This window comes from Coregonus lavaretus, assembly GCF_964263955.1.
Source record: "Coregonus lavaretus genome assembly, chromosome: 17".
Classification (NCBI taxonomy): Eukaryota; Metazoa; Chordata; class Actinopteri; order Salmoniformes; family Salmonidae; genus Coregonus; species Coregonus lavaretus.
In genome coordinates, this window is record NC_140004.1 from 4,050,734 (window position 1) to 4,071,585 (window position 20,852).

The 20,852-nt window shown below is 43.4% G+C and overlaps 1 protein-coding gene across 1 annotated transcript in view; it reads left to right on the top strand.

The window, feature by feature from the left end:
* The window catches only part of LOC311144656 (serine-rich coiled-coil domain-containing protein 1-like), a 92,940-nt gene that overhangs the window by 43,888 nt on the left and 28,200 nt on the right, over window positions 1–20,852 (top strand). The window lies entirely within an intron of this gene.

The following is a 20,852-nucleotide window of genomic DNA, read 5'->3' on the forward strand; positions in this document are numbered from 1 at the left end:
CTTTCATTTCATGTGCCTAACGATTAGGTTACATTTCGGAGGAACTCGTACAAAAAGGTTTGTCTGTACAGTGTGGCGAAGCACATATGGATCAAAATTGTCACTTAATCACTTAGTTAAAGCCTGTAATGGGCTGGTCTTGGTGGAGGGGTTTTATATGGCTGGCTTCACACACTGTTTGCCTACGGCTAAGCATAGGATAAAGCACTGAGAGCGGGATTCATCATCGCCATCATTCATTCTCTATCACTCCGAGATGGGTTTTAGTGGGCGATGCATTCCTGTGCCCGTGCAAAGATAGGCTTGTGTATATTTTTTTCTCATTAAATGTCTCTAGTCATTGTTTGCTGTTCTTACTAATGTGCTTCCATAATGTACATTCAAATGACCCCCTGTTATTGCCTCTCCATCGGTTCGGGGCCTAATGCAACACAAATGTGTCAGCACCCCATTATACTTGGCCTTGAAGTGTCGTCGCTGAAAGGAACACAGGGCGAATTGGAGATTGTGCCGATGAAGAAAGCTTGCACACATTATGTTATTGTGTGAGTCATAAGGGCTGCTATTCTGAAGTTTTCCCTCTTCTTGCTTGGGGTGATGGAGTTGAAGTGGTGTGTCGTGAAGATACGCGTGTCTCATCGCGATACATCAGCTGTCTCACGTACTGTAGCATTCCACATGACCACGTTCTATACCGCTGCCTAGTTTTACAGGTTACTTTACTCAGCAACAGCAGCAGCAGTAGTAGCAGCAGCAGATGAGTTGGCCATTTTTAGGCGTATATACTGCAAACCTATATAGGTTACCGCATCGAGGACAGTTATCTAAAGTGTGTCTACAAGTGGGTCAGCTATTTCGAAGGCTGGTGTGACTTCAGGAGGTCGTCTTATTTTTATTTTTTTTGGGAGCACTTTCTCCCTCTCTCCATCGGAGCTAATTAGCTTACAGGGAGAGGCAGGGCAAGCGCTGTACACCACCACCAGGGACTGGCCTGCCCTGTGTCCACTCAGTTTTGGGCATCAGGCATCAGTCCTGTCCACCCCCTCCAAAAGAACCAAGGTTCTGGGGCAAAGACTTCTCAAAGTCCTGAGAAAGTTGTTGGGCCAAGCAGCCACGCATCATGCAGCCGGAAGTGCATGTTCCTATGTAGGTGGACCAATGAAGAGAGGAAGAATTGATTTGAAAATACACTCTTCAAGTGTAGATAGCCCATGACAAATGGGTAGCAAGGCAGTCGAATGACTTGACAAAATGAATAGATGCCGTGTGAAGCTTCTCGCTTCTTCAGACAGTATTTAAGGATTTCCAGCGTTGAGAGAGGGGGAGAAAGAAAAAGAGTAGAAAGAGTGTCGTTGCCAGCAGGAGAGGCTATTTTATGTCTTGCAGAGACTTTTAAGAGCTCGAGGTATAGGGTATTTGAAAGGTTTTTCGGGGGCTTGAATCGATTGAGATTGCGCATGAAATTGGCTTGGAGAAGAAAGCATTCTTAAGAGGGATGTTTTATAGGGAATCAAAAGCACTTGATGTGCAGCACTTCTCTCTCTCTTTCTTTTCTCCCTGCCCCTCTCTCCATTCTCCTTGTGGTCACTGTTGTCGCTACTTAAAAGGATGAAGGGAACCGCTAAAAGCCTGGGAAGTTATACTGTTGCCTGTAAGCTGTTGTAGACAGTCATTTAAATGGAAAAACACTATAATTTAGTCCCCCTCTATAGGGGAGATAAGATGTTAAATGGATTGCCTTCTTTCTTCCAGAAGATTCCTCTTGTAGTCATAAATCTGTTTTTAGTGGAATGACAGCACTTATTAAAGAGGCTCCATGAACGTGGAGCAAACTGACATCCCTGTGCCATGTGCCAGCCAGATGCCAGCGGGGATTCTGTGCTGGGAGCAGGCCACTAGGCCCTGGCAGTGCAATCCTCCTGCTCTCCTCTCCACTGCTCTGTAGACACCTATGCAAAGATACATGGTTACCATTTCAACTCTGGCATCACTTCACCCTGCTGGGCTCTCACATCTCTCCTGGACCCTGAACTCCGTTTGAGCGTTCTACGCTTTCCTAATCTCTGATCCCAGCAGGAGAGATGGGAGCGCACCAGAGGTATAAGAAGAGGCTTCCACTGCAAAGCACTTCCCTCAACAAACCTTTTTATATTGCGTTTTATATTTTTGTTCAGTGTAGATGGGCCTGGCTCGTTCTACGTGAACATGGATATGTACTGAGAGTTGAGATCGAAACTGAGGAAAAGTGGGGACAAGATGTCTTTGGGAATTGTGAAGGAAGTGATTTAGATTCACCAAGTGTTTCAAATGCTTGAATGGGACACATTTTTGTCAAAGGTATACAAATGTAGCACAATTTATCAATATGGTCACAGTATTGTTAGGCCTAGAAGTTTGCTTGAGAGACACAAAGTGTTGAGATTTATGGTATGAAATTCAAGAGTGAAAACTGCATACTCAACTCTCTTTTTATGCTAAGATTGTTCCTCGCCTGTCCAGATCTTCAACCAGCTAATTTAGGTCTCTGTCTCGTCCCCAATTCTGGATCTACCTCTCCTGACTAATGGTAAAGCACTGCAGAAAGTCATCTTTCGGCCCTACTTACACTTCCTCCCCTCTTTTTTTCATTTATTTCTACTTCCTCCTCTTTCAGCTGTCCCTCTATCTGTATATCCCAGCTCAGCTTTATGGTTCTGGGTCTGTCCTACTTCTCCCAGGGCCCATATGAGTGTATGCTAAGGTGATTGAATGAGTTCTCGCCTGTGTCCAGAGCACGGTGCTTAACCATAACTCCTTTTGGGCTCCTGACACTGAGTGGGGAGGAGACGAAGAACAGACACACCATTAAGCCTGATGTAATGTGTGGGGCGGGCCCCGGTGGCGTCTGCCCGATCTGCATGCTCATGTGCGGTCTGGACAGAGGCAGGGTTATTAGGGTCCTGAACAGGAGAATAGTGTTTTTACGGTGATTTTATTGTGACCATCAACCGTTACTGGCAGAGGCGTCCCTCTATCTGCCTGCTGTGATGCTGCAGCAGCTGCCCCTTACTGCAGCAGGCCCCTCCCCCACCGTCCAGACGCAGCCAGGGCCTTGGAAACACAGGAGGGGCAGGTGGAACCTAGAGGGAGACGTACAGGCCTGCAGTCAGGGCTTTGGCACTCATCCATACTGGCTCAGATGAAGGTTATGTGAAGGAAGCCAGAACTTTCTTCCTGTCCTTGTCAATCGACCAGGAGGCCATCATGCTCAGGACAAACTCCTGGTCCTACATCAACAGGACAAACTCCTGGCCCTACATCAATAATATCTACCACAAGGATGCACTGTTTTTTTCTCTGTTTTAACATTGGTATCTAGTGCACTAGGCAGCTGTTAACCTGCCATGTTATCCACCCCTGGTTCCCCCCTATTCCAAGTTGACTGACATTGATTTTGTTTGCAGGGCAGAGCTTGCGGGAGCACGGTCATGTCGTCACGCAGGCCGCTAAGTGAGTGGTGTTTGATCTGGACTTGTGTGTGTTGTCGTGTTTCCTGCCTTTTGGACTACTGAAGAATGCTCCCTGCGTTATATCATACTGTACCGTACTGTAGAGAATGTCCCCTGCACCTGAAGCATGGCATGCCAGCTAGGCCCTACTAGACCCCCAGTCCACTGCACCTCCGGAACCCTCCTTTTCACCCTTGACCCTGATCTGTCAGCCTTTGTCCCCCCCCCCCCCCTCCTTGTTCTGTCAGCTGAGCTGCGGAGGTCATAGCCTTATGCCCTGGCTGACCTCTCCAGTCTGTGATCCAGGTGCACCACGCTCTAACCCTGCCACATACCTCTCTGCTAGTGCACCGGTTGCATTGTGATTTCTACTGTGGAGTATGAATCGCTCACTTTCCCTATGGTTCATATTGTGGCCCTTGTCTTGCATGATTGGTATACCCAGGTTCTGCTATTGTTTTGCTTTTTTGAATTCTGTGATGGTGGTTTGTTACTAAACAGTCCCCTTGCATCCACTAACTAGCTCTGGTCCAGGGCATAGCTAGTAGCTAGCCAGCTCTGGTCCACATTAGCGCTGGTCCAGGGCATAGCTACTAGCTGCACCCTGGAACAGCTAGTTAGTGCGGACCAGAGCTAGACCAGAGTGGTGCGGACCAGAGCTAGCTAGCTACTAGCTACGCCCTGGAACAGAGCTAGCGACAGATTATAGCTTTTGTATTGATGTCTCTAGGTTGTAGTATGTGTGCACCATGGTTTCGTTAGGAAAATGTGGTGCCGGCCAATGTGAGAAATGTACCGCACCCATATGCATTGAGTGCGTAACCTGATTAGGGTATCCACCCACGGTGCTCAGAATGACAAATCACATTTAAATTACGGTAAATCATATTAACAGAACATGTAAGTCGAGGATGCAACGATGTGCGGTCCTTCTTCCCGAATTCTGATGCGTACTTTGAAGATGTTAGAATAACTGTCCACATTTACTTTTCCTCATCCAACAAGACGTGTAACGAACAGTAAAATCGCTAGCCTATGTCAATCTGCTATCCCCCATAGTAGAAAAGTTTAGTTTATCCCCCATAGTAGAAATAGCCTATTCCAAACAGACTCTGGGACAGTTGTGGGACGATGGATCCCAAATGTAATCAACCAGTAGGCCTAGGCTACATAAAAAAAGACATTAAAAAGCAATGAGTCTGATGTAACAGATCAGAATGTTTAGCTTAAAATGTTGATAAACTGTTATTTCTTCACATTGTAAGCGCAGCAATGCGCACATGGTAGTAGGCTACGCACAAATGTTTGTTCCATAATGCAATTAGTGGGAAAAAACACAGTTGTCAAAAGCGCACCGCACATGCGAGCGGTTTCATGTGACAGAAATGAAAATATCCTAGAAATGTAGAAAGAGGGGAGATCTAATATGCAACAACTAGCATGGGTTGCTAATATGACTAGGATTGTGCCTTTGGCTACTGGACAATGAAAGAAAGTTAATATCATATAATTGCCTCCACGGATATGGTCAGATTTTTGCTAGGCTACTTTGAAGCAAGGTAAGACATGCCTCATAATATGTAGTTAAACGTTCAGGTTTCAAACAATTAAGTATACTGTATGTTTTCAAAATGCATACTGCCTCCAGCTCATTGCAAAGTGGTGTGTGACGTGTTGATGAAGCCTGCCTTGCATTTGCTATTTGAGACGCTGTAGCAGGAGCACTCGCACTGTCTGACAGATTTTCCGCTCAAAGGCTCTGTATCTGTATGCGTGTGATGAATAAGATACATCAGGTTTTTTTTGCTGCATCTGTTGGTTCGTTTCTGGTTGTCACGCCCTGACTCAGGAGACTCGTATATGTTGAGTCAGGGTGTATATGTTCTATGTTGTATATTTCTATGTTGATGTTCTATTATGTGTATTTCTATGTTGGCCGGTGTGGTTCCCAATCAGAGGCAGCTGTCGCTCGTTGTCTCTGATTGGGGACCATACTTAGGCAGCCTATTGGCACTAGTGGGTTGTGGGATCTTGTTCCGTGTGAGGTTTGTTGTTTGTCGACCTTGGACTTCACGTTTCGTTTCATTTGTTGTTTTGTCGTGGTGTTTATTCAATATAAATAAACATGAATGCATATCACGCCGCGCCTTGGTCCGTCGATGAACGATCGTGACACTGGTTGTAGTGTGTGTCGTGCATTAGCGTTTGTGCGTGAGGGCACATTTGTGTGGGCACGTGTGTGTGCGCGCTTTTGTCTGTGTTGTGAGTGAAGAGTGCCTCTGCCCATAATTAAGAGGTGCTCTGTACAAGATTGAGATAAGTGCGCTGGCTCCTGGCCAGGCTGACGCAGGACAGTCTGAACGACTCATATGTTCCCCGTTCAGCATAATGAGATGTCATCCCAAAGGAGGGCGGCCTAGGCTACACGTCTCCTAGCATCTCTCTGCTCTGCTGCTGGTAGCCACTTCCTGTAGAGCCCGCCAAACATGACCCGCCAAACCGTCAAGTCAAGGGGTCTGAATACTTTCCGAATGCACTGTGTTGTCACCAGATGAATACAGTACAGTAGCACCTCTCTCTCATTTGTAAGAATGTTAGAATAAGACCTGCTGCTGTCAAAGCTTATAACATATTATTTACATTTTACATTTATAATTTAGTAATTTAGCAGACATGCTTATCCAGAGCAACTTACAGTTAGCATGCTAACTGTACAGGTAGACTTCAAGTCATTGTGCTAACGCTAGTTAGGATTGGCTTGCGAAACTACCTCTAACTTCCTTTATACAGGACGCAGAGACATACATTTTTTTATCGATCTGACTCTGGGTAAGTAGAAAAACTGCTTAATTGCCAGAATCTCGCACTATCCCTTTAAGGTAGCTTGGTGAGACAACCACGTATCAGTCATAGTAAGTACATTTTTACTCAGAGTAGCTATCAGCAAAGTTGGTGCTAGTAAGAAAAGAAAAGTGTGAGTGTAACTGCTAGAAAAGCAAGGGTGTTAGTTTAGTTTTTGTTGTTGTTGACAGGATACCACTGCTAAAGTAACAGCTAGTGGGGATCTAATAACAAATTCAACAAACGACCCTATTGTTATGTCCAGATGACATGGACATATTTGGTCAGTCACTCTCTCTCAGGCAGATCGTAGGCCTATGTAACCCAATAAGTATCATTGTTGCGGCTCTCTATCTATTGATTGGTTATGACTTTGCACCAGTGAGCAGGCTGAACTTGGTGTCCATGATAAGTTTGTCAAAGTAACCACAGCGGTCCAAAGTGGTGACAGAAGGTCCGGAGCCCGCTGGGCCGCTGCCCCTGTGCCCTGTGCCCAGTGCATGGTGCGCGGTGGGGGGTGGGTGGCCGTCAGCAGAAGGTGAGGCGTGCTCTAGCAGTCCCCTTCTCCCCTGCGGCCAGGGGGAACAGAACGGGGAGGCAGCACCTCGCTGGGGACAGATGGCCCGACAGACAGGAACAGCTAGGCATAATGAACAAGTTAATAAATAATTATCTCAACAATGTCACTCGCTACGGGAGGAGGAGGAGGACAAAACAGGCAAGCAGCCCACATAAACCATATATAGAAAGGCCAGGGAGATGCTGGAACCAGGCAGGCTTTTAGTAAAGGAGTGGACTGAGGACAACACACACTAAATAAGCCTAACCCTTTTATAGACTATCCTGGAGTCTTATCACCTTGTTGCTGGGAGCACAGTTCATTTTCAAGAATACTCCCACACTGAGCTATTAGTCATTTTTCTTACATGTACTGTATCAATCAGCTACACTATAGGTGCTATATATAACACGACAGGCAGGGCAATGTGTCTTGGATGGGCTGTATGCTGTGAAATGTAGATGTCAAGTGGTTTGTGTAGCCGTAGTGCTTCAACCATGTCACTCTCCCCACCCCCCGGCCACAGCCCCGGCGTGTTTTTCCGGAACTGGCCTATTACTGCTCTTATCAGTAGAGTAGGATGTTATGGCTCATGGCACTGAACTTCTTCCATCTTCCCCTGACGACTCACTGCAAATGGTGCTATCAGTGCAAATATTAATTGACTGGGGGAGCAGGTTAATATAATTACTATCATACCGCTGGATGTCAGTGGGGAAGACAGGGAGCTAAATGTTTCATAGTCTCTCTCTCACACCAGCCAGATTACCATTTTTACAGAGCTGTCTCTCAAATGCCCTTGTTATTCGTCTACTCAACTCTATCTACACACCAGCCCTGTTTTTTGGCACCTGGGATTTTTCATCCTTTCCCAGAACACCACCACCAGATGCGCTTTCAAATGGATAGTTGTTAGCTCAATGGTTGGAAGTCTGTGGGAACATCTAGCAATGCATGTTCCCTCTCTTTCTGGCTATACAGTACCTTTCCGTTTCTTTTCTATATCTCTCTTCACCATCACTCATTATAACCCAGTCTGTATCCCTTCTCTGTTCTCAGGCCTGCATCCCTATCCCCAACTTCATCTGTTCCCCCTCTCCTTCACGTTCCTCCTCCTTCCTCCATTTCCTTGTCTCTTCTTTTACTCCCTCCTATTCTTTCCCTTGATCAAAGTCTTCTCCTCCTCCGATGCCTTATTCTCCGGCTTCACTACCTTGGGTTGCATGTAGTTTCATTAGAATGCTAATTCCCACCATGGTTCACTTTCCTTCTCTACATCCTGTTATGTCCTCTCAATGTTACCACCCAACAAACATCAAAAACATAATTCCAAGTGTCCAGTATTTTTTCATTTACAACGCTCTCCCAAGAAGTATGGTGTCTGAATTAGGGACTTTATGGTGGGTGGTTTTATTTGTGATTATTTCAAGATTACTACTCATATACAGTGGGGAAAAAAGGATTTAGTCAGTCATCAATTGTGCAAGTTCTCCCACTTAAAAAGATGAGAGAGGCCTGTAATTTTCATCATAGGTACACGTCAACTATGACAGACAAATTGAGGAAAGAAATCCAGAAAATCACATTGTAGGATTTTTAATGAATTTATTTGCAAATTATGGTGGAAAATAAGTATTTGGTCACCTACAAACAAGCAAGATTTCTGGCTCTCACAGACCTGTATCTTCTTCTTTAAGAGGCTCCTCTGTCCTCCACTCGTTACCTGTATTAATGGCACCTGTTTGAACTTGTTATCAGTATAAAAGACACCTGTCCACAACCTCAAACAGTCACACTCCAAACTCCACTATGGCCAAGACCAAAGAGCTGTCAAAGGACACCAGAAACAAAATTGTAGACCTGCACCAGGCTGGGAAGACTGAATCTGCAATAGGTAAGCAGCTTGGTTTGAAGAAATCAACTGTGGGAGCAATTATTAGGAAATGGAAGACATACAAGACCACTGATAATCTCCCTCGATCTGGGGCTCCACGCAAGATCTCACCCCGTGGGGTCAAAATGATCACAAGAACGGTGAGCAAAAATCCCAGAACCACACGGGGGGACCTAGTGAATGACCTGCAGAGAGCTGGGACCAAAGTAACAAAGCCTACCATCAGTAACACACTACGCCGCCAGGGACTCAAATCCTGCAGTGCCAGACGTGTCCCCCTGCTTAAGCCAGTACATGTCCAGGCCCGTCTGAAGTTTGCTAGAGTGCATTTGGATGATCCAGAAGAGGATTGGGAGAATGTCATATGGTCAGATGAAACCAAAATAGAACTTTTTGGTAAAAACTCAACTCGTCGTGTTTGGAGGACAAAGAATGCTGAGTTGCATCCAAAGAACACCATACCTACTGTGAAGCATGGGGGTGGAAACATCATGCTTTGGGGCTGTTTTTCTGCAAAGGGACCAGGACGACTGATCTGTGTAAAGGAAAGAATGAATGGGGCCATGTATCGTGAGATTTTGAGTGAAAACCTCCTTCCATCAGCAAGGGCATTGAAGATTAAACGTGGCTGGGTCTTTCAGCATGACAATGATCCCAAACACACCGCCCGGGCAACGAAGGAGTGGCTTCGTAAGAAGCATTTCAAGGTCCTGGAGTGGAATAGCCAGTCTCCAGATCTCAACCCCATAGAAAATCTTTGGAGGAAGTTGAAAGTCCGTGTTGCCCAGCGACAGCCCCAAAACATCACTGCTCTAGAGGAGATCTGCATGGAGGAATGGGCCAAAATACCAGCAACAGTGTGTGAAAACCTTGTGAAGACTTACAGAAAACGTTTGACCTGTGTCATTGCCAACAAAGGGTATATAACAAAGTATTGAGAAACTTTTGTTATTGACCAAATACTTATTTTCCACCATAATTTGCAAATAAATTCATTAAAAATCCTACAATGTGATTTTCTGGATTTTTTTTCTCATTTTGTCTGTCATAGTTGACGTGTACCTATGATGAAAATTACAGGCCTCTCTCATCTTTTTAAGTGGGAGAACTTGCACAATTGGTGGCTGACTAAATACTTTTTTTCCCCACTGTATACTGGAACGGATGTTTAAACTATCCACGACCTCATTTCATTCTCATGTGAAGAGCTGTGATAATTGTCTCTTAAATGTTCTACAAGATCAATAGACTATGTTTGCACATTTGTGTTGTACATTTTGCATGCATATCCATCATGAATGTATGTATGTATGTATGTATGTATGTATATACAGTACCAGTCAAAAGTTTGGAAACACCTACTCATTCAAGGGTTTTTGTTTATTTTTACTATTTTCTACATTGTAGAATAATAGTGAAGACATCAAAACTATGAAATAACACATATGGAATCATGTAGCTCAAATAAGCAAAGAGAAACGACAGTCCATCATTACTTTAAGACATGAAGGTCAGTCAATACGGAATATTTCAAGAACTTTTAGTTTCTTTAAGTGTGGTCGCAAAAACCATCAAGCGTTATGATGAAACTGGCTCTCATGAGGACCGCCACAGGAATGGAAGACCCAGAGTTACCTCTGCTGCAGAGGATAAGTTCATTAGAGTTACCAGCCTCAGAAATTGCAGCCCAAATAAATGCTTTTACAGAGTTCAAGTAACAGACATATCTCAACATGAACTGTTCAGAGGGGACTGTGTGAATCAGGCCATGATTGTCGAAATGCTGCAAAGAAACCACTAATAAAGGACACCAATAATAAGAAGAGACTAGCTTGGGCCAAGAAACACGAGCAATGGACATTAGACTGGTGGAAATGTGTCCTTTGGTCTGGAGTCCAAATTGGAGATTTTTGGTTCCAACCGCTGTGTCTTTGTGAGACGCGGTGTGGGTGAACGGATGATCTCCGCATGTGTATTTCCCACCGTAAAGCATGGAGGAGGAGGTGTTATGGTGTGGGGGTGCTTTGCTGGTGACACTGTCTGTGATTTTATTTAGAATTCAAGGCACACTTAACCAGCATGGCTACCACAGTATTCAGCAGCAATACGCCATCCCATCTGGTTTGGGCTTAGTGGGACTATCATTTGTTTTTCAACAGGACAATGACCCAACACACCTCCAGGCGGTGTAAGGGCTATTTTACCAAGAAGGAGAGTGATGGAGTGCTGCATCAGATGATCTGTCCTCCACAATCCCCCGACCTCAACCAAATCTAGAATATATTTTGATTTGTTTAAAACTTTTTTGGTTACTACATGATTTCATGTGTTATTTCATCGTTTTGATATCTTCACTATTATTCTACAATGTAGAAAATAGTACAAATAAAGAAAAACCCTTGAATGAGTAGGTGTTCTAAAACTTTTGACCGGTAGTGTGTATATACAGTTGAAGTCGGAAGTTTACATACACTTAGGTTGGAGTCATTAAAACTCGTTTTTGAACCACTCCACACATTTCTTGTTAACAAACTATAGTTTTGGCAAGTCGGTTAGGACATCTACTTTATGCATGACACAAGGAATTTTTTCAAAAATTGTTTACAGACAGATTATTTCACTTATAATTCACTGTATCACAATTCCATTGGGTTAGAAGTTTACATACACTAAGTTGAATGTGCCTTTAAACAGCTTGGAAAATTCCAGAAAATGATGTCATGGCTTTAGAAGCTTCTGATAGGCGATGTGATGAAATAAATAAAAGCTGAAATAAATAATTCTCTCTACTATTTTTCTGACATTTCACATTCTTAAAATAAAGTGGTGATCCTAACTGACCTAAAACAGGGCATTTTTAGTAGGATTAAATGTCAGGAATTGTGAAAAACTGAGTTTAAATGTAGTTGGCTAAGGTGTATGTAAACATCCGACTTCAACTGTACATACAATGAGGGAAAAAAGTATTTGATCCCCTGCTGATTTTGTACGTTTGCCCACTGACAAAGAAATGATCAGTCTATAATTTTAATGGTAGGTTTATTTGAACAGTGAGAGACAGAATAACAACAAAAAAATCCAGGAAAATGTTATAAATTGATTTGCATTTTAATGAGGGAAATTATTATTTGACCCCCTCTCAATCAGAATGATTTCTGGCTCCCAGGTGTCTTTTATACAGCTAACGAGCTGAGATTATGAGCACACTCTTAAAGGGAGTGCTCCTAATCTCAGTTTGTTACCTGTATAAAAGACACCTGTCCACAGAAGCAATCAATCAATCAGATTCCAAACTCTCCACCATGGCCAAGACCAAAGAGCTCTCCAAGGATGTCAGGGACAAGATTGTAGACCTACACAAGCCTGGAATGGGCTACAAGACCATCGCCAAGCAGCTTGGTGAGAAGGTGACAACAGTTGGTGCGATTATTCGCAAATGGAAGAAACACAAAAGACCTGTCAATCTCCCTCAGCCTGGAGCTCCATGCAAGATCTCACCTCGTGGAGTTGCAATGATCATGAGAACGGTGAGGAATCAGCCCAGAACTACACAGAAGGATCTTGTCAATTATCTCAAGGCAGCTGGGACCATAGTCACCAAGAAAACAATTGGTAACACACTACGCCGTGAATGACTGAAATCCTGCAGCGCCCGCAAGGTCCCCCTGCTCAAGAAAGCACATATACAGACCCGTCTGAAGTTTGCCAATAAACATCTGAATGATTCAGAGGAGAACTGGGTGGAAGTGTTGTGGTCAGATGAGACCAAAATCGAGCTCTTTGGCATCAACTCAACTCGCAGTGTTTGGAGGAGGAGGAATGCTGCCTATGACCCCAAGAACACCATCCCCACGTCTAACATGGAGGTGGAAACATTATGCTTTTGGGGTGTTTTTCTGCTAAGGGGGTAGGACAACTTCACCGCATCAAAGGGACGATGGACGGGGCCATGTACTGTCAAATCTTGGGTGAGAACCTCCTTCCCTCAGCCAGGGCATTGAAAATGGGTCATGGATGGGTAATCCAGCATGACAATGACCCAAAACACACGGCCAAGGCAACAAAGGAGTGGGTCAAGAAGAAGCACATTAAGGTCCTGGAGTGGCCTAGCCAGTCTCCAGACCTTAATCCCATACAAAATCTGTGGAGGGAGCTGAAGTTTCGAGTTGCCAAACGTCAGCCTCGAAACCTTAATGACTTGGAGAAGATCTGCAAAGAGGAGTGGAACAAAATCCCTCCTGAGATGTGTGCAAACCTGGTGGCCAACTACAAGAAACGTCTGACCTCTGTGATTGCCAACAAGGGTTTTGCCACCAAGTACTAAGTCATGTTTTGCAGAGGGGTCAAATACTTATTTCCCTCATTAAAATGTAAATCAATTTATAACAGTTTTGCCAGATTTGCCAGTTCTTGCTGTGAGATATTACCCCACTCATCCACCAAGGCACCTGCAAGTTCCCGGACATTTCTGGTGGGAATGGCCCTAGCCCTCACCCTACGATCCAACAAGTCCCAGACGTGCTCAATGGGATTGAGATCCGGGCTCTTCACTGGCCATGGCAGAACACTGACATTCCTGTCTTGCAGGAAATTACGCACAGAACGAGCAGTATGGCTGGTGGCATTGTCATGCTGGAGGGTCATGTTAGGATGAGCCTGCAGGAAGTGTACCGCATGAGGGAGGAGGATGTCTTCCCTGTAACGCACAGCGTTGTGATTGCCTGCAATGACAACAAGCTCAGTCCGATGATGCTGTGACACACCGCCCCAGACCATGACGGACCCTCCACCTCCAAATCGATCCCACTCCAGAGTACATGCCTCGGTGTAACGCTCATTCCTTCGACGATAAACGCGAATCCGACCATCACCCCTGGTGAGACAAAACCGTGACTCGTCAGTGAAGAGCACATTTTGCCAGTCCTTTCTGGTCCAGCGACAGTGGGTTTGTGCCCATAGGCGACGTTGTTGCCGGTGATGTCTGGTGAGGACCTGCCTTACAACAGGCCTACAAGCCCTCAGTCCAGCCTCTCTCAGCCTATTGCGGACAGTCTGAGCACTGATGGAGGGATTGTGCCTTCCTGGTGTAACTCAGGCAGTTGTTGTTGCCATCCTGTACCTGTCCCGCAGGTGTGATGTTCGAATGTACCGATCCTGTGCAGGTGTTGTTACAGGTGGTCTGTCCCTGTAGCGCTGTCTTAGGTGTCTCACAGTACGGGCATTGCAATTTATTGCCCTGGCCACATCTGCAGTCCTCATGCCTCCTTGCAGCATGCCTAAGGCATGTTCACGCAGATGAGCAGGGACCCTGGGCATCTTTCTTTTGGTGTTTTTCAGAGTCGGTAGAAAGGCCTCTTTAGTGTCCTAAGTTTTCATAACTGTGACCTTAATTGCCTACCATCTGTAAGCTGTTAGTCTTAACGACCGTTCCACAGGTGCATGTTCATTAATTGTTTATGGTTCATTGAACAAGCATGGGAAACAGTGTTTAAACCCTTTACAATGAAGATCTGTGAAGTTATTTGGCTTTTTACGAATTATCTTTGAAAGACAGGGTCCTGAAAAAGGGACGTTTCTTTTTTTGCTGAGTTTATTTATACCCTCCTTTAGGCGGTGTCTCCTGCTTGCACCTCTAAACACTATCTCTTTGTTGCTAGGCAGGAAGTTAAGTGATATGTGTAATAAAACTGTTCCTTCTCCCTTCATCTTCATCATCGGCCCACAGTCCTCACTAATCCACAGCTATCCAACGTTATCCGTGACTGCAACCAAGTGCCTTTTCCCTCACTTAGTAACTTTCCAGACCCATACATCTTATCCAACCTCCATTGACCACCACCATATACATTCCTCATACATGTAATCATTAACTTCTAGTTTAGCAAGTGTTTCATGTTGTATGTATTCATGTGTTTGTCTCTGCCATACTCATCTCATCTCTCCATGTTGTTGTGTTCTTTTGTTTTCCCATCCACCACCATGGCTTCGCAGTAACCAGCATCATATGACTGAGGACGCACCGTGCAGGTAGGGGGTCTCTGTCTGTGCTGCATGCAGCCTGCCTGCCTGTGCCATTCTGTCTCTAATCAAGGCAGGTTGGCACTCCCGCCCCTACAAACCCTCCCTCTAATTACCAAACACAGGAAACATCCTAATAATGTCATCTAAAATAAATCGAACACAAATGCCAAATCTAGAAAATAACGGTCGGCGTTCCGGAAAAAACAATACATCTCTTTGATTTGCATGCTCCCCGCCATCTTGATTGGTGGCAAATCACGTTAAATAACTGTCTTTCTTTTTGATCACTGTCTGTCGGTGAGCAGTCTCTCTCGGTTCCACCAGGTCATTGGTCATCCTATGGCCGATTTTAGAATGGATTTCTGCCCATTGGATTTTCACACAGTAACGATAATAGCGAGTAAGAGCTTGAATATGAAAGTAGTATAGTGTACCTATACATTATCTTAGTTGTGTCAGTCAGTGCTCTTGTGTGCATACAGTTATTCAGTAGTGAAGTCTCTGCTCTTGGTAGAAAGCAAGGGATTTGGTGATGTATAGTATAACGGGGCCCGCTTTAAATGACATTTAGCTTATAAAGGCTTCATAAAGCCTTCATAAGCACTACTTAAATGTGTTTCAAAGCATCTATAACCATTTGTCATGCTTTATAAAGGGTTCATAAATGTGGCATATCCGTATGACATAATCACCAATGTCAATGTGACATAACCAACTTATGTCGAATATGATATAAACGTGCTTATTAAAGGGTGACATTTTGTGCTTAAGGATGGAACATGCTCTAAAATGAAGTCCTGTTAGTCACATTATACCTAATCTCGTTCCCAGACACTTCCGCTCAAATGTGTGAAAGGTCTGGTGGACCAACGCATTAAAGTTTTCCTTCGTTAGTTAGGGTTAGGTTTCAAATCAAATTTTAACAAGAGAAATTGTGGAAATGGGCGTAGTTTAGCCATAATTAGGACTTTGTGTCTGTCCTTCATAAATCAGCAGAATGTTAATAACCTATTTCTTGACACTTTTTATATAGTGTCCTGTAATACTTAGTTTGAAGTGAGACACCTTCCGTCATTCATAACACATCCATAAAGACTCTACCTCGCATGACGCTGTACTTACTTTAAAGTCAGACCCCTTTGTTAATTCATAACTCATATATAAAGGCTTAATGATGCAAACACAAGTGCATTCCTACCCAGTGTGTTGAAAGTCAGTGAAATATGTAGAAGAACATTCAGCACCTTCCCTTTGCTCACTGTAGTGCACAGTCATTATGTGTGTGTGAGAGAGCAGGAGTGGCTCATTTAGTGCATGTAAAGCGTCTGTTCGCTCTCTCTCGCTCTCTTTCTCACGCTCTCTCTCGCTCTCTTTCTCTCTCTTGCTCTCTCACTCTTTATTTACTTTATTTATTTATTCATTCATTCATTCATTACGACTCCAGACCTGGACTTATAATGAAGGGACATCTGTTTCATTAATGCAGAAAGGGGCCCCGGAGTCCGGCGTGCAGGCTGGGCAGACCTCTCACTAAAGGTTGCCAAGATTCACCTTCCATTGATCCAGTGGAGGTGGCTCTTCTGTCCATGTCCAGCCAGCAACACAATGCCCAGCCCGGAGAATCAGTAATGCCCAACGTCCCCTCTGATCCTATGAAACTCGGACAGACCGCTCTGAAGGGCACGTATAATGGAATTGAATTAATCATAGCCCAGGCGGGAGCTTTGGTCTGTTGTGTTATAGTAATGCATCACTTATGCACTATGAAAATGGAGGCCTTGCTCTGGCTGGCGTCATGGACTAAAAAGCAAGGGGAAAAGCATCCTCACAAACAAACAGTGAGTCTCTTTGCATGTGGCATGTGGCTCCGTTTGACAGTTTGCACTGTGCTTTTTGGTAAACAAGTAACTAATTGATGTGGCCATTGTAAACACGGCCAGAGAGGAAGGGGGTGGGAGAGCTGCTGTCTGTCGATGTGCTGTGTTAAGAGAAAACGGTGCGGGGCGGGAACGTGTGGATCAGTCACAGCTCTCTGGTGGATTGTAGTCAAGGTCAGGTGCTGCATGGAGGGATCACTATTCCACGAGGGTCAGGCTAAATGTGACCCAGCTAATTACGCTAATTAGCAGAACAAAATCCTCATCAGAATGGCAAATGATCAGGCATAAATGCACGATGTGAGACTGGGGCACGGATATAACTGAGGTTATCTGACCGTTATAGTTATGGTAACCGTTTGATTTTAAATGATGATACCGTACGGTGAATATCGTTTTATTTTGTGATTTTGTTTTTGTGTAAAGAGAGCTTTGTTTTGCAGATTTCTGCAAATAATAGGTTTATAGTCAAAGTAAGGAGAAAAATGTAACCAACTTCATTTGATCATATAAAATGTCATGGTTGATTATATCATGCATAAAGTCGAGTCCCATCACTCCACTCCTCCTCAAGTCTAGTCAGGTTCACCTTTAATTGATTGCTGATCAGAGGCTTTTACTGTTAAGTCAGGCCCTTCAACCTTAACCACTGTAGGAGTGATGCAACGCTGCTAACATTCAAGAGAACCCTTGAATAAGGATTAAGTATATAGCTACCCCAAGGTTCGGTTTTTTTGAAGTGCAAGAAACTTGAAAGGTTTAAAGACCACTTGAAGGGGAACAGGTTGTAGAGAACTGAGATTGAGGTTGAACAGAAAGACGTGACCATGTTTTAATTGAAACAGGTTGAAATAGTCACTGATAGGTGAGCAGTGGTTGTATTTGTGTTATATTATAATGATTGCCATCATGGTTATTATACTATAATGGTTATTATAGTAAATTGTCACATTCACGCCTAACCAGTCTCCAACCAATGTGATAGCCAAGAGCCTGTAATCGAACCCACAATTGCTGATGCTCCAGATACTCAACTAGTCTCAAGGCCAGTTTTATTGCTTCTTTAATCAGCACAACAGTTTTCAGCTGTGCTAACATAATTGCAAAAGGGTTTTCTAATGCTCAATTAGCCTTTTAAAATGATAAACTTGGATTAGCAAACACAACGTGCCATTGGAACACAGGACTGATGGTTGCTGATAATGGGCCTCTGTACGCCTATGTAGATATTCCATTAAAAATCAGCCGTTTCCAGCTAAAATAGCCATTTACAACATTACCAATGTATACACTGTATTTCTGATCAATTTTATGTTATTTTAATGGACAAAAAAATTGCTTTTCTTTCGAAAACAAGGACATTTCTAAGTGACCCCAATGTTTTGAACGGTAGTGTACACACAAACTATCTAGGTCAAATAGGGGAGAGGCGTTGTGAGGTGTCGCTTCATCAGTTTTTTTTTTTTAAGCAGGTTTGCTGTGTATTTGAGCAATATGAGATGGAAAGGAGTTCCATGCGATAATGGCTCTATATAATACTGTACGCTTTCTTGAATTTGTTCTGGATTTGGGGACTGTGAAAAGACCCCTGGTGGCATGTCTGGTGGGGTACGTGTGTGTGTCAGAGCTGTGTATAAGTTGACTACGCAAACAATTTGGAATTTTCAACACAAAGTTTCTTATACAAAGAAGTGATGCAGTCAGTCTCTCCTCAACTCTTAGCCAAGAGAGACTGGCATGCATAGTATTTATATCAGCCCTCTGATGTTTTATTTAATTTAACCTTTTATTTAACCAGGTAGGCCAGTTGAGAACAAGTTCTCATTTACAACTGCGACCTGGCCAAGATAAAGCAAAGCAGTGCGATAAAAACAACAACAACACAGAGTTACATATGGGATAAACAAAAACATACAGTCAATAACACAATAGAAAAATAGACATCTGTATACAGTGTGTGCAAATGTAGTAAGTTATGGAGGTAAGGCAATAAATAGGCCATAGTGCAAAATAATTACAATTTAGTATTAACAATGGAGTGATAGATGTGCAGAAGATGATGTGCAAATAGAGATACTGGGGTGCAAATGAGCAAAATAAATAACAATATGGGGATGAGGTAGTTGGGTGGGCTAATTACAGATGGGCTGTGTACAGGTGCAGTGATCGGTAAGGTGCTCTGACAACTGATGCTTAAAGTTAGTGAGGGAGATAAGAGTCTCCTGCACGTCTTGAAGACCAAGACTTGCCGCTCTGTTCTGCAGCTTTACTAGGTCGTTCCTTGCAGCACTCGAACACACGACCGAACAGTAATCAAGATGAGACAAAACTAGAGCCTGCTGGACTTGCTTTTTGGAGTGTGGTGTAAAAAAAGCATAGCATCTCTTTTATTACGGACAGACCTCTCCCCATCTTTACAGCTGTTCAGTATGTTACATTCTACTACCAATGTTTGTCTATGGAGATTGCTTTACTGTGTGCTCTATTTTATACACCTGTCAGCAACAGGTGTGGCTGAAATAGCCAAATCCACTGATTTGTATTCAGGATAAAAAAGTTATTACTTTAGTGCCTTATTGTAAACAGGATGCATGTTATGGATATTTTTATTCAGTACAGGCTTCCTTCTTTTCACTCTGTCATTTATGTTAGTATTGTGGAGTAACTACAATGTTGTTGATCCATCCTCAGTTCTCTCCTATCACAGCCATTAAACTCTGTAACTGTTTTAACGTCACCATTGGCCTCATGGTGAAATCCCTGAGCAGTTTCCTTTCTCTCCGGCAACTGAGTTAAGAAGGACGCCTGTATCTTTGTAGTGACTGGGTGTATTGATACACCATCCAAAGTGTAATAACTGCACCATCTATCAATAGGTGCCCTTCTTTGCGAACCATTGGAAGACCTCCCTGGTCTTTGTGGTTGAATCTGTGCTTTAAATTCACTGCTCGACTGAGGGACCTTACAGATAATTGTGGGGTACAGCGATGGGGTAGTCATTTAAAAATCATTTTAAAGACTATTATTGCACACAGAGTGATTCCATGCAACTTAAGGCCCCGTGTAGCTCAGTTGGTAGAGCATGGCGTTTGCAACGCCAGGGTTGTGGGTTTGATTCCCACGGGGGGCCAGTATGAAAAATGTATGCACTCACTAACTATAAGTCGCTCTGGATAAGAGCGTCTGCTAAATGACTAAAATGTAAATGTAAACTTATGTGACTTGTTATGCACATTTTTACTCCTGATCTTATTTAGGCTTGCCATAACAAAAGGGTTGAATACTTATTGACTTATTGAAAACGTATTAATTTGTAAACATTTCTGAAAACATAATTCCACTTTGACATTATGGGGTATTGTGTGTAAGTCAGTGACACAAAATCTCAATTTAATCCAACAAAATATGTAAAAAGTCAAAGGGTGTGAAGGCACTGTATGTGATCATATACAAATGTAAGCACGGTTAGAAAATATTAGTTTTTTGTCAAATGTTATATCTGTGTGGACTTCTTGCGGTCAATTTGCAGTTTACAAATTATTTGAAATTATGTTTCGACCCCTGACCATCCGCTCAAGAAAAAAACAGCCCGCTGCTGAATCTAGTTGATCATTTCTGGTGTAAAGTATTCCCTATACGATGTAAAGCACTTAAAGACCTGGTGGAAATTATATATATGGCTATTTATATTCAGATAATTTCATGTCATTACTGAGGGGCGTTTTCTGAGCTTTTCCAATATGTAAGTACATCTAGTAGAAGGAACCATTTGAAAGCTAGCCTCATGCACTTAATAGAAAGTATGTGTGTACATTTCTCTCCATCACTCAGCCCTGCAGCATTTTCATACCAGCAGATCCAGTCTCTGTTAACGTAATTCCACTGTATGAGTTTTCTTATTGTTACTACAGGTGGTGGTGGTGGTGGTGGGGGTGTTCTAGTTGAATTTAAAGCTAAGTGACAGGCAGAGGGATGTATTATTAAGACTGCTTTAGGGCACGGTCTATTCCTAGAGCCTTTAGCTCAAACTTGTAATACTATGTCCTCTTAGTGAACAATGCAGACATACACGGCCAACCCTGTTGGATGGAAAATGTGCCATTTTAACACTGAACACTGAAAGAAAAGGCCTCCTTTTTTTCTTCTTCTTGTTTTTTCTGTACCAGAGCAGG